Source organism: Octopus bimaculoides, chromosome 2 (assembly GCF_046866305.1).
Source record: "Octopus bimaculoides isolate indiv1 chromosome 2, ASM4686630v1, whole genome shotgun sequence".
Lineage (NCBI taxonomy): Eukaryota > Metazoa > Mollusca > Cephalopoda > Octopoda > Octopodidae > Octopus > Octopus bimaculoides.
The window spans coordinates 129,348,363-129,362,398 of NC_142929.1; the positions used below are offsets into that span (position 1 = coordinate 129,348,363).

At 35.9% G+C, this 14,036-nt stretch overlaps 1 protein-coding gene across 4 annotated transcripts in view; it reads left to right on the forward strand.

The window, feature by feature from the left end:
• Positions 1 to 14,036, forward strand: part of LOC106874304 (ankyrin repeat and IBR domain-containing protein 1) — a 303,299-nt gene that overhangs the window by 62,905 nt on the left and 226,358 nt on the right. For all 4 annotated transcript variants that reach the window (XM_089338084.1, XM_089338105.1, XM_089338091.1 and 1 more), the window contains exon 2: positions 11,016 to 11,069. The gene's annotated coding sequence lies outside the window, so the exon portion shown is untranslated. The remainder of the gene's footprint in view (positions 1 to 11,015; positions 11,070 to 14,036) is intronic.

Below are 14,036 nucleotides of genomic sequence, written 5' to 3' on the forward strand. Positions count from 1 at the left end.
TGCTTATGAATTCTTCCAATTGCAAGTTTTCTTTTCAGGTACACGACACTGCTTTTCCTCTTCCCAGGCTACAGGCCCACACCCCCAACACCCATACTGTTAGGATTGGCACTCTCAACGTCGGCACGCTGAAAGGTAGATCTGGTGAAATTGTTGAGATGCTTGAACGGAGATGCGTAGATATGTGCTGCATCCAGGAAGTAAGATGGAGAGGAGGTTCTGCAAGGTTCCTCACAGGCAAAGAACACAGGTACAAGATTTTCTGGGCAGGGAACACTGACGGGGTCGGGGGCGTAGGAATACTTCTAGCGGAGAAATGGGTGGATAAGGTAATCGAGGTCGTTAGAGTAAGTGACAGAGTACTTAAGATCAGACTAGTGCTTCATCATAGATTAGCTACTGTCATCTCAGCCTATGCACCTCAACCTGGGCTACCAGATGGTCTGAAAGACCAATTCTATGACACCCTCTTGCAAACTACCTCGTCGACGAGTGACAGGGACCTTCTCTTTGTGGCTGGAGACTTCAACGGTCATGTCGGACGTCGTGCTGGGGGCTTCCATGGCATACATGGAGGCTATGGCTTCGGTTCCCGCAACGAGGAGGGAACCAGACTGCTGGAGTTCTGTGATGCAACCAATCTTATGGTCTGCAATACCAACTTCAGGAAACCTGCCAGTCACCTAGTCACCTACCGCTCCGGCAGACACTCTAGCCAAATCGACTACATCCTCGCCAGAAATAGGGAAAGAGGGCGGCTTATAAATGCCAAAACCTACCCTGGCGAAGAATGTACCCCACAACATAGATTAGTAGTTAGCGACTTTGGGATCAAGGCAAAATGGGTGCCCAGAATTAGACAGGCTTGGAGAAGAAGGGTGTGGAAGCTTAAAGACCCTGCAAACGGACGGAGACTTAGAGACAAGTTACTTGAAGCATTTAACGAAATAGAAGGGGATATAGCATCATACAACGTGGAAGACAATTGGAGATTTCTGCGGGACAACCTGTTGAAAGCCACCGACCAGATTTGTGGGTGGTGTAAGGTCCCCTCCCAACCCAGAGTAACGTGGTGGTGGAACAAGGAGGTAGACAGGGCTATTAGACAAAAGAAACAAGCTTGGAAGGACTGGAAGAACGGTGGTAGCAGGGAATTGTACCAATGTGCCAGAAGGGAGGCTAGGCGACAGGTTTATTTAGCCAGAGGGGAAGCAGATAAGGAAAGATTTGCCAATGTTCTGCGCCGTGAGGACCAAAGACTCGAGGTATTTCGGGTTGCAAGACAGTGTAGGAGAGAGAATAGTGATGTTGTAGGAGAGAAATGTGTTCGCATGGATGATGGTACGCTTGCATTAAATGAGGATGCAAAGAAAGAGGTCTGGAGATGCCACTACGATAGATTGCTTAATAAAGAGAATGAATGGGAGAAAGAGAGCCTGCCTTATGTCGACCCAATAGAGGGACCAGCTATCCGAGTTGATAGTACCAGGGTAGATAAAGCAATTAAGAGTATGAAGACCGGGAAAGCCCCCGGCCCATCAGGAATCACTGCAGAGATGCTCAAAATATCTGGCAGTGTTGGCTATAGCCTAGTCACCCGTATTACGAACCAGGTGATACACGAAGGAGTCATACCCTATGACTGGTGTAGCAGCATCATAGTCAACTGCTACAAAGGTAAAGGGGACGCTTTAGATACAAATAATTACAGAGGCATCAAGCTGTTAGATCAGGTTATGAAAGTTACAGAGAGGGTCATAGCCCAACTAATTAGGGAGCGAATCAATTTAGATGAGATGCAGTTTGGGTTCGTGCCAGGTAAAAGCACTACTGATGCCTTATTTCTAGTGAGACAGTTGCAAGAGAAATACCTAGCCAAGGATAAACCTCTGTACCTGGCTTTCGTTGACATGGAGAAAGCCTTTGACAGGGTCCCCCGATCCCTTATCTGGTGGTCAATGAGGAAACTTGGGATAGAAGAATGGCTAGTGAGAGCTGTGCGAGCCATGTACAGAGATGCGGCCAGTAAGGTGAGGGTTGGAAATGAGTACAGCAATGAATTCCGGGTAGAGGTAGGGGTCCACCAAGGTTCCGTCCTCAGCCCCCTATTATTTACCATAGTCCTCCAGGCAATCACAGAGGAGTTCAAGACAGGTTGCCCCTGGGAGCTCCTCTATGCTGATGACCTTGCCCTAATTGCGGAGTCACTATCAGAACTAGAGGAGAAGTTTCAGGTGTGGAAGCAAGGTCTAGAATTGAAGGGCCTTAGAGTCAACCTAGCTAAAACCAAAATCCTAATAAGTAGGAAGGTAGATAAAACACAAACCCCTTCAGGTAGATGGCCCTGCTCAGTATGTAGAAAAGGAGTAGGTAGTAACTCTATAAGATGTACCCGGTGCAAGCTATGGACACATAAGAGGTGCAGCAACATCAAAGGCAGGTTAACTAGCAAGTTAGTTTTTGTTTGTGGCAGATGTTCAGGTGCAATAAAGACTGCAAACAAACAGGAAACAACTTCTATCTCACTCCAGGGTGAAAAACTAGAGGTAGTCGATAGCTTCCGCTATCTGGGCGACCAAGTTAGTAGTGGGGGTGGGTGCGCTGAAAGTGTAGCTGCTAGAATAAGAATAGCCTGGGCAAAGTTTAGAGAGCTCTTACCCCTGCTGGCGACAAAGGGACTCTCACTCAGAGTAAAAGGCAGACTGTATGACGCATGCGTACGAACAACCATGCTACATGGCAGTGAAACATGGGCTGTAACTGCTGAGGACATACGTAAGCTCGCAAGGAATGAAGCCAGTATGCTCCGTTGGATGTGTAATGTCAATGTGAATACCCGTCAGAGTGTAAGTATCTTGAGAGAAAAGCTGAACATTAGAAGCATCAGTTGTGGCGTGCAAGAGAGACGATTGCGCTGGTATGGACATGTGGTGAGAATGGAGGAGGATAGCTGCGTGAAAAAGTGCCACACCCTAACAGTTGAGGGAACCCGTGGAAGAGGTAGGCCCAGGAAGACCTGGGCTGAGGTGGTGAGGCAAGACCTTCGTACATTGGGCCTCACCGAGGCGATGACTACGGACCGAGACCTTTGGAAATGGGCTGTGCGTGAGAAGACCCGGCAAGCCAAGTAAGATCGTTGCCAGTGCCCCTGGACTGGTTCTTGTGCGGGTGGCACATGAGATGCACCATTTTGAGCGTGGCCGTTGCCAGTACCGCCTGACTGGCTCCTGTAGGATTTTCGAGCGAGATCGTTGCCAGTGCCCCTGGACTGGCTTGTGCGGGTGGCACATAAAAGACACCATTTCGAGCGTGGCCGTTTTCGTGCGGGTGACACGTAAAAGCACCCACTACACTCTCTGAGTGGTTGGCGTTAGGAAGGGCATCCAGCTGTAGAAACTCTGCCAAATCAGACTGGAGCCTGGTGTTGCCATCCGGTTTCACCAGTCCTCAGTCAAATCGTCCAACCCATGCTAGCATGGAAAGCGGACGTTAAACGATGATGATGATGATGATGATGATATATATATATATGATGGGCTGCCACACAGTTTCTGCGTAAGCATTGGTCAAACTGGGCCCTCATATAAGCAGACACTCTTGGCCAAGGTGCTGTGCAGTGATACTGAACCCAAAACCACATGATTGCAAAAGAAGCTTCTTAACCACACAGCTATGTTGTGTCTGTAACTTCCTAACCACACAATCAGAAAATTTTGCTACTTTTTAATTATACTTTTCTTCTGGTTTCTTTATTAAAACAAAATCTTTTATTTATGAAATTTTGTAAGCATTTTTTTTTTATATTTTTAATTTGGCTATACAATGCGTTTGCAGTTTTAGCAAGCTTTTTTTTTTTATGAATTCATTCAATTTGGACAGATTATAATAATCTGGAGACTTGTCAACTAAACAAAATGTCTTTCTTTTTTCATATGACTGCTCAGAAATGTTTACTCTTAAGTACCATATCGTCATCATCATCATCATCATCATTTTAATGTCCACTTTTCCATGCTTTTATGGGTCAGCCGGAATTTGTTGAGGCAGATCTACAACCAGATCCCTTTCCTATCACCAATCCTCGCCTGTTTCCAAGTAAGGTAAATATTTATTATGTCCAGACATGTTTTCCCATGGGAGACTGGAAATGAACAACGCTGATTGTATGCTGATTATACTCTTATTTACACCCATCATGTAATGTCTGGACAAGATTATACACACACACATGTACATGCAACTGCTTTTTTTGAGTTTCCATCTACCAAATTCCATCTCTACTCATAAAGCTTTGGTCAGCTCAAGGCTATAGCAGAGGACACAAAACCCAAGGCGCCACACAGTGGGAATGAATCTGAGATCACATGGTTGTGAAGCAAGCTTCTCAAACAAACAGCAATGCCTGAAGAACATGTGTCAAATTGATATAAATCAAAATGAGATTTAAAATGTCTATTGGTATGTTCATCTTTACTACATTAAAAAATTTTACTATAGCTATTTGGGGTCCCTTTATATGAATTGTAAATTAAGGTATGTGGGAATAAAATGGTTGTGGGTATTCTCTGTTTATTGAATAATTATTTGTTGAGTAAATTAAAAATATTTCCACTTGACTTTGTTTTCATAAAAGTTTATGTATCCTAGAAATAAAGGAATTTTTTTTAATGGCACTAAGCTACCTATTTATTGAGATTTATCAATTAAATTACTACCAGTAGGTATCATACTATAGTTCAGAGTCAAACAAAGCCTTATGAATGAATTTGGTAGACAAAAGCTGAAAGAAACCTGTCACGTGTGTGTGTGTGTGTGTGTATGTGTATTAGTGTCTCCTTGTCTTGACTTGTGTGAGAATGTCTTTGTCATACAAGCAGTATCCTTTGTTCCCAGTCTTTTGGGAAAACATGTCTAGCCATACTGAGATATTTTACTTGAAAACCAGCAAAGGTTGGCTACAGGAAGGCAATAGAGTATCTGCCTCAACAAAGTCCACCTGCCTCATAAAAAAGTGGATGTGAATATGATGATGGTGGTGATGGTGATCTTTCCAAATTCTATGCAGTATTTCTTCCTTTATGGCACTGAGATTTTGTGTCCCCTTTTTCTGATGTTCCCACATTAACCCTTAAACTCTAGACCTCTCTTCTAAGTTTGGAATTTTTTCTGCAGTTCTTTAACATTTAATCATAAGGGCTAAAGACAGCTATACACTTGCCTGTTTAAAAAATTCTGCAGTGAACTCTCTTTGCTTCTTACAGCATGTATGGTTCACACAAACTGTTTATCTAACCACCACACCACCATGATGATTCTGTAAAAATAAACTTCTTGCAGTTGGTATCATCAGTGATTCTATGATCAATAAACATAATTTGTATCTTACCCAAGCTAATCCTCTCTTGAGATCCTTTCCCAATTTATTTCTTTTAAATTAATCAAAATAACAAGCGTAATTTTTGTATCCTAACCATTTTGTTACAATATTTATGTTGAAATATGTGGCTTTCGCTTGAATAAACTCTGAAAATAATGAAGAATTTAGTAAATTACCTCACATTTTACATTATTAAACATGTAAGCCTAGCAGAATTGTTAGCATGTTAAACAAAATGCTCAGCAACATTTCTGCTGGCTTTATTTTCTGAGTTCAAATTCTGTTAAAGTCAACTTAGCCTTTCACTCTTTCAGGGTCAATAAAATAAATTACCAGTCAAGTACTGGGGTCAATATAATTGATTTACTCCACCCCACTAAAATTACTGGCCTTGTGCCAAAATTTAAAACCATTATTAAGCTGATGTTTAGAACATAAATTCTCCTGAAATTTTGATGGAAGGTTTTAATCTAAAACAAGGAGTTTATATCAGGGGTTGGGTTACAGGCAGTTTATCATAAAAGGGTTAATTAGCATACTACTGTAGCTAGAGTACTGCTGTGTGTCACATGTTGATACCAGCAGGCATATTTGATCAATGATGTCTCAACAAAACTACTGTTATAAATCATTTGTAATTTAAGCAGTGAAAGCAAAATTCTAAGAATGACTGTGTGTTGATTAAAGATAAGATAGTACTAGTAAATTCCAAAGTATACCAACGATTGTAGTTTACAAAAATAAAAAGACAGATGAAAGAGAAATAATTTGCTGGCATAAGTATGTGGTTTTTTCTTTTGGTATTGTTGAAGTTGTTGGTATACAAGAGTAGAGCCATTTCATATTGTTGCACAGTGGAATTAATTTGAGCATCATAACTAGTTGGCTTCAGTTCAAATTGCTTGAAGCTAAAGTTGACACAGACTTCACAATAAATTAGTGCTGTTAAAAAGTAGACACATTTTATATTTTGGAAATTAGATGTAAAACAGGAGTAAAATATAAAAATTAAATATTTGTGTTCTGGTTTAGTCAGGTGAAAGAGTTAATACAAATGACTTTCACAGGCCCTCTGAGACAAAGATTGATATATTTGAACATTTGTAGGTCAACATCTCTATAGAAAAACAAAAACAAAATATATAAGTAGAAAGTGGTTCCTAGAGAGTTGAAATTCTAGGAAGGAAGAATTTAAAATACTATTGACACAGCATGGAAGGTAAGATGAGTGAGAGGGGTAGTAGGCTGGGTGGACTTGGGTAAAGAGAATTAATTTGTCTCATTTTTGGTTCTTGTTTTAACCAACACATTTATGCTTCTAATACATTTTGGCAATGAATGAACTTCACAACTTTCATGCATTTTCAATAAATTTGAAGCCAATTATAAACCTTGTTTTAATTTGGCTCTGTGTTAGTTCTTGATAATGGGGTTGGTTGTATCATTACTTAACTTATTGATTATGTATGAGCTTAGCTTTGTAGACTTGAGCCTTCAGAAGCTAATCAGGCTGGCTCTTTTGTGCCACACCACAATTAGCAGTTTTAAAAAAATTCTTTTATAAAAACAAATCAATATGATTGTTTTTTTTTTTCCCCCATTCTTCACCTTCCTGATATTTCTTGTTGCAAGATTGCTTTTTTAATTTTTTAAAAATATTTTTTCAGATAATTGTTTTTGAAAGACTTCTGTCTGATGACAGTTCGTCATCAACATCAGCATCATCATCATCAACAACAATATTAGCTTCATCATCATCAAGAATATCACCTTCATCGTCATCATCATTGTCAGTCATTATTGTCATCAATATTATCTTAATTATGATTTTTCATCTTCATTATCATATTCAGTATTTTCATCATAATTATAATTGTCATTATCAGCATCTTCCTCATCCTCCTTGTCACTATTATCTTCTTTATTGCTGTTTTCCTTTTTCTCCTTTTATTATAAATATTATTAGTTGGGCCAATGTTAGAATCTCTGTGCAGTAGTTTGAACTACTCGAAAAAGCTGCCAAATTGCTCTCAAATCACATTTTACCATCAGAAATAAAGAAGGATATTGGATAACCTAGTTCTAGGTAAACTATCCCTACAGAAAAGACAGGATGTTCATAACTGGAATACTTAATTGTAGGTCTTTTGGAACTGGCTTGAGCTCAACCTGACCATGACATCGAAGTTTGTACAAAACTCTTATCTAAAAATTAAAATTTAAAAATGTTGTCTAAAGGTATAAATGTCATAAACTCTTTCCCCACCACATCCTAAACTATATTGGAAAAGATAGTTTCTGTTGCAATTAATTCAAATGAACTGTATCAATAGATTTTCATTTACAACTGATTAAATAACCACCTGTATTATTTAAAACCATATTTTCTTAAGTGTTATCAACTTCACTGCTCAATATTATATTAGGTCTGCTGAATTAATTCTCTACTTCCAGTTCTGAGCACATTTCACCCCATCTCATCTTTTTAAAAACAAATATTGATTAGTTTAATCAATTATTATTAGTTTTTAATTTTATTTATAAATGACTAAAGATTTTGTTTTTGTATTTTATGGTTACCTAGCAGCACATTCTATGAAATTATTAATTTTCTTTCTGGAAAGCTAATGATATTTTTTGTTTATCTTTATTGGCCCACATTTTATTGGCTCACCTGATAGCAAATTTTAAAAATCTTCCAATATATAATGAGGTTACTAAGAGTTAGAAAAAGAGTTAAATCTACTTGGAAATAAGATAATTTTCATGTTTTTTCCCTCTTTTCTATACACATGTGTCCAAAGCACATTTATTAAACTCCTTATATAATTATTCCTTTCCTTTTATTTCTGAAGTTTAAAATAGCAAATCTTAAAAACTTAATTGTTTGGTTGACAAAGTTGTAACTCTTAATGGTACCAATAGTTAATTGATTTTGTCTTCTAACATAAGGGAACCTCTTTATAAAAATGAAAGAAAATTATTTTAAAAGCATGACAAATCTGAAATAAACCATCAATGGATGGACAAACTAATAAATTTTCAATTGAAGTTAATTTTGAGTGTTAACAAAGTGATTGATTTTCTTTAGATTTTTACATGACACATCAGTTTATCCTTTTTTTTATTTTGATTATATAACATCTTAAAATTTTATTTTGATTATATAATGTCTTAAAATAAAATCATAATCAAATACCAACTTCATTTGGTTCTTTGATAAAATTGCACTTTGTACTTTTCTCTAAGTGCTTGTCATCATTAACATCAATCATTGCTTTTATGTTCATTTTAACATATTGGCATGGATTGGACAGCAAAGCATATTCCAATTTTTGTCAGTTCTGCCTCAAAATTTATGTTCTTTATTCAAATATCGGTTTTCCTGGCTGATTTTGGCTTGTCTCCCAAGGTCATGTTAACATCCTAACTTCTGACATCATCACTTCTTCGTATATCATCTTTACTCATCATTGTCTGTCACTGATATCTTTCACTCTCAAGACACACTCATTTTTCATAAATCAGGTGTTTTCCAGTACAGATAAGTCTTCCTAATAGTTTTAATGCCCTATCACTTTATCACTTCATATGATTTGTCATGGAAGTTAATATTGCACACACAGCAGATCACATATTCACTCTATTTCTTTCCAAGCTGTATAGATCTTCTTTGTTCAATACTCATGGCTGACTGCCATACAGTATAATATTTTGCTTTCAAGCTTGATTCCAATATCCTATGTACTCTTTCTAAGTTGGATTACAGGAGCAAATCTAAAGTATAGAAATTACCTATTGAATATTCATTTGTGACATACAGAACCAGATGAATGGATATTCCTTTCTTCAGTCTATTCTAAAACTTGTACTTTTCCAGCCCAATTTATTCTCAGAATTAGGAAAGTAGGGTGGTTTACTTGGAAAACTAGCATGTAATTTAAACCTTGTTAAATTATTAATATTACAAAGAGCTTTTAATGTGTTTAATTATTTGTGGAAAGATGACCATGTAGAGACAGAGATTGACTAATGCATTAAGTTGAGCTAAATGCATATGTGAGGAAGATTTTAAATACATTGGTCCTCGTTTATCACGGGGTTTTGCTCCAAAAAAATGATGATAAATGAATCATCTCTATACACTATATAAATAGAAAAAGATGGTAGATTGAGTGACACTAGACTCATGACCCACAGCAGTGAAGCTTCCACATATTTCTTGATCGTCTACATTTTCCTATAGAGAGTACACTCATCTGTGTTGTTTGTTAGGATCAAGTGCATTTATATTTTTTCTGTTCACTGGTCCCATATTGATGGGTACAACTATGTAAATCTGCATTAAAAAAATGCACAACTTGGCAACATGATCATGTAAACCAAGCAATAGTCAGTGCATTGTGGGTGGCCACTGGGGTGCATTTTTGTGGTACAAGCAGAATCTCTGACTGATCACTGACATGTTATCACAAGTCAATCAATGATAAGTATAACATAGTTCACATTTGACTGTACTGTGTTATACTTGGTCAGTGATGAATGAATCAACAATAAACAAGGTCACAAGTATAAGCATTTTGAATTTGTTTTGTATAGCATGTAAATAATAGTGTGTCTTTGTCGAGATTACTTTTTGAATAACTTGTAATTTGCTACAATCTGTGTAATGAAAGTTTCAGAGCCAAACTAATAATAATAAAATTAATAATCTCTGCTAAGGTTTTGTACTGTGAGGAGAGGTTAGTCTGAAGCTCTTTCTGGTATATTGACTTACTTTGTTTTAAAAATTTTTTTCATTTTATTAGCTGTTTTTCTTTTTTTCTTTTCAATGAAGACTCACTAATTTCCTTGAATTATTGTTTGTTTTTGATTTGTCATAGCTGATGTTGTTTTATATATGACTAACAGTCTACTTAGGTGCTTGTGTATTGACTGACTTTGTTTTGTTTTTTTTTCATTTTGGTTATGTACTCTGTATAATTGTGTAACTGATATTGAAACATTGTATGCGTCTGAAATTGCAATCTTTTGTCTGTGGGAATTAGTTATGCTCTGGACTGGGACTTGACCTACAATATTCTCTTGTATTGCTTGTAAATAATGCAATGACATGTTTACTTAGTGTTAACTGTTAATTTGGACCTCTTTGAGCTGTCAGTGTAGTTGTTTTATGCATGGCAAGAGTTGCACTCTGCAAAAATGTGACTATGATAACATCAATATAAAATCTGTTATGCAGGTTCATAGAATATTGTGTATCGATAAATTAGAGAAGGAGAGTGATGAAAGAGATGCAAGAAACCATAAATCTGGGAGCTTATAAAAAAAATTGATATGCTGGCTCAGTGCACTTTTCTCATAGCTAGTATTTTTTTTTTGTTCAGATTATGTAAGCCTTGTATAACAAATTCTGTGAGCATTTCTTTTTGTTTCTTTTTAATAATTATTGAAAAACCATTTTGAAGATTTTACAGTCCTCTGCCATAATGCTACATAGAAATAATTTTTTTATTGCCTTGTTCAATTAATATTCATTTATAGATTAATTTTGAAAATATATATATGAAATATATATATATATTCTTCCTTATTGGTAAATATTAATTAATGAAATTTATTTCTACTTTTAATTCAGGTTTATTGCCTCAGAGTAATGGAATACTTATCATAATGACAGCTACACCTAAATGTAAGTATATTTTCTGTTACTGATGGATGTCTCTCCATCTTCTCATTCACTATGCCATGCACCCCTCCCCCCACCTAGCCAATCATACATCATCTCTCTTTCTCTCATCCTTTCATCTTTCTCCTATCTACTGTATCATTATTACTATTCCGTTGATTCCACCCCACCCTTTCTGTACTGTCAGTCATCACTTTTCCCCTACCTCTCTCCAACTCATATGTATCATTGGTTATCCTTGACCCTTTAGCCACCTTACATCCACCCATCAACCCTATCCCAGTTTGTCGCTATTTCCTACCCACCGTGTCTAACCGTCTCCCACACACTCTAGTTACCACTGCCCACTCACACTCCTTGTTCTCCTGTCCTCATTCACTTCTTCTCACCTCCTCTCTTGAGGATCCACCCTGACTCCTCATCGCTACTATTTATATCTTTATCCAGCTTTAACCCTGTTACTTGCACCTTCTCTTCTATAAGGTGGGTAGTTGTGTATCTCCCCTACAGCAAGAAACCTGTTCTCTTCTGACCCCTTCTCTCTCCCTCTAATCCCTCATTGCATAGCATAAAACTGCCCTCCTCCCTGCTATAGTCCCACTCAGCTGAAGGAGATCTTAGTCTTGCAAGCTGCATGCAACCTCACTAGTGCTGGTGCCACAAAAAAAAAAAAGCAAAAGCACTCAGTACTTAATGTAAAGTTGTTGGCATTAGAAAAGACATCCATCTGTAGACATTATGTCAAAACAGACACTGGAGCATGATGCAGCCTTTGGACCTATTGGATCCTGTCAAACCATCCAGCCCATACCTGCATGAAACATTGATATTAAATGATGATGGTGGTGATATTTGTGGTGAACATGACTAACCCCCCAAAAATTTGATGATCTAATTTTTGTCTGGTTGTTTGGGATTTTGAAAAGAGTGCTATAAATTTTTATCGTTGTAATAAAGCTGGCAATTCAAAATTATATCAGTTTATTAAACTAAGAATGAGAATTTGGTAATTTTTGTGCAATGGCTGGAGTGTACATGTTAGTATTGCTAAGAAAATTATTGCTAGAATTGTGTACTTTGAGCACATTATAAACTTCACCTTTGTGTTTTATATCCAAACAAGTTTCTAACAGTACATTCTTTGATATTGTTTAGTTTCTATGTTTATTTATTTTTTTTTATTTCCATTTTTTCTTTTACATATAAACATGTCCTTCAGCTAGGATTGAAATTAGGTGATTTTGCAATCACGTATCAACAGAAATATGAAAAGATAAATTTAGATAAAAGATAAATAACAACAATAATAATAATAATAATATTAATAATAATAATAATAATAATAATAATGATAATAACAACACAAATTTTCACTCTTTTCAAAACACACAACACAAGATTGGAAAAGTTTCAGATTTGGATTTAGAAGGGTTATGTTTGTAGCTAGATTTGTATTTATATTTGTAAAACAGTTTACTGCTATTTTATAATTTAAAAAAACTGTTTCCATTTATTCTATCTAAAATTTGATCATTTTGTTTTCCCTTGAATTTTCTTTTCTTTTTCTTTTCATTTATAAGCAACACTCATTCATTCATTGTCAACAGGATATGGTTTAGGAAATCAACTACAATTAATAGTAGCTGATGTGTTTCCATGGCTGAAAAATCTAATCTAATTAAATTAACCCCTATGGTATTAACATTAGTACCATATTTAAGACTGTCTGCAATTTTAAGGAAAAAGGAAAACAGAAATTTTTTGTTTTCATTTTCATCTTTTTATAACAAAAAGGCTATACTTAAAATACTGTGTGTGTGTGTATGTGTGCGTGTGTGTGTGTGTGTGTGTGTGTGTGTGTGTGTGTGTGTGTGTGTGTGTGTGTGTGTGTGTGTGTGTGTGTGTATTTGAATAATAATTCAAGTAGGTGTATGGGTGTTGATGTACTGAATGACGCATGCTAGGAATTTTTAATAAATCAAAATTTAAATTGAATTAATTTTTATAGAAATTTAACACACACACACACTTGCTTGTATATATATATATATATATATATATAAGACCAATCTACAACTCTTTTGTTCGTGTGTGTTCGTGTGTGTGTGTGTGTGTGTGTGTGTATATATATATATATATATATATACACACACACACAAAGACTTTCCGTATTCCCGAGCGTCATACTAATATATACTTTTGTTATTTACACCACCTGTCCTCGTCTGTTGTTATTTTTTGTATATTCTCCCATATATATATATATATATACACACATACATACATGGCTTATTATTTATTAACATCATATTAGTTGAACTCAGTGCGGGAACCAATTTTAAGCTATTGATCTGAAATATTGAATCATTTATTCAAGAAGTAGTAACAGAAATGGTTGGCGAAATCATCAGACTCAATGTTTTCCTTTGTGCATGTGTGTGTGTGTGTGTGTGTGTGTGTGTGTACACATGCACACGGAGTCATGTCTATATAATATTTAACATTATCATGAAAAATCAGAAATGTTTTCTTATAAGTTAGCTTTTAATTTTGTCGTAAGAATAACAATTTTAAAGATGTTAGGAGCTATTACAATAATTTGAGTTTTACTTTCTGATTGAATTCCAAAGTCTGACCATTTCTTAATATAATAGATGTTATTAAAATCTATGCCTTCAAGAGCAATTCTTGTTTCTTTTTTGTTATTGTTATTGTTAAATTCATTACAATAGAATTTTTGTTATGTTCAATCTCACATTATCTTTGTAAATTTCTATAATTTTAAGTTACTTCTTTACATTTAATTGCAATTGTTTCATATATTCTCAGATATTTGTTTTGGGGAAAAGAAATAAACCAGTACATCTGGTATTATTACAGCATCTTAGTTTTATCAGTTTCCTTATTTCAAACAACTCGTTATTGATATTTGTATTAAGACACAAGACTGACCACTAATACTAATTATTA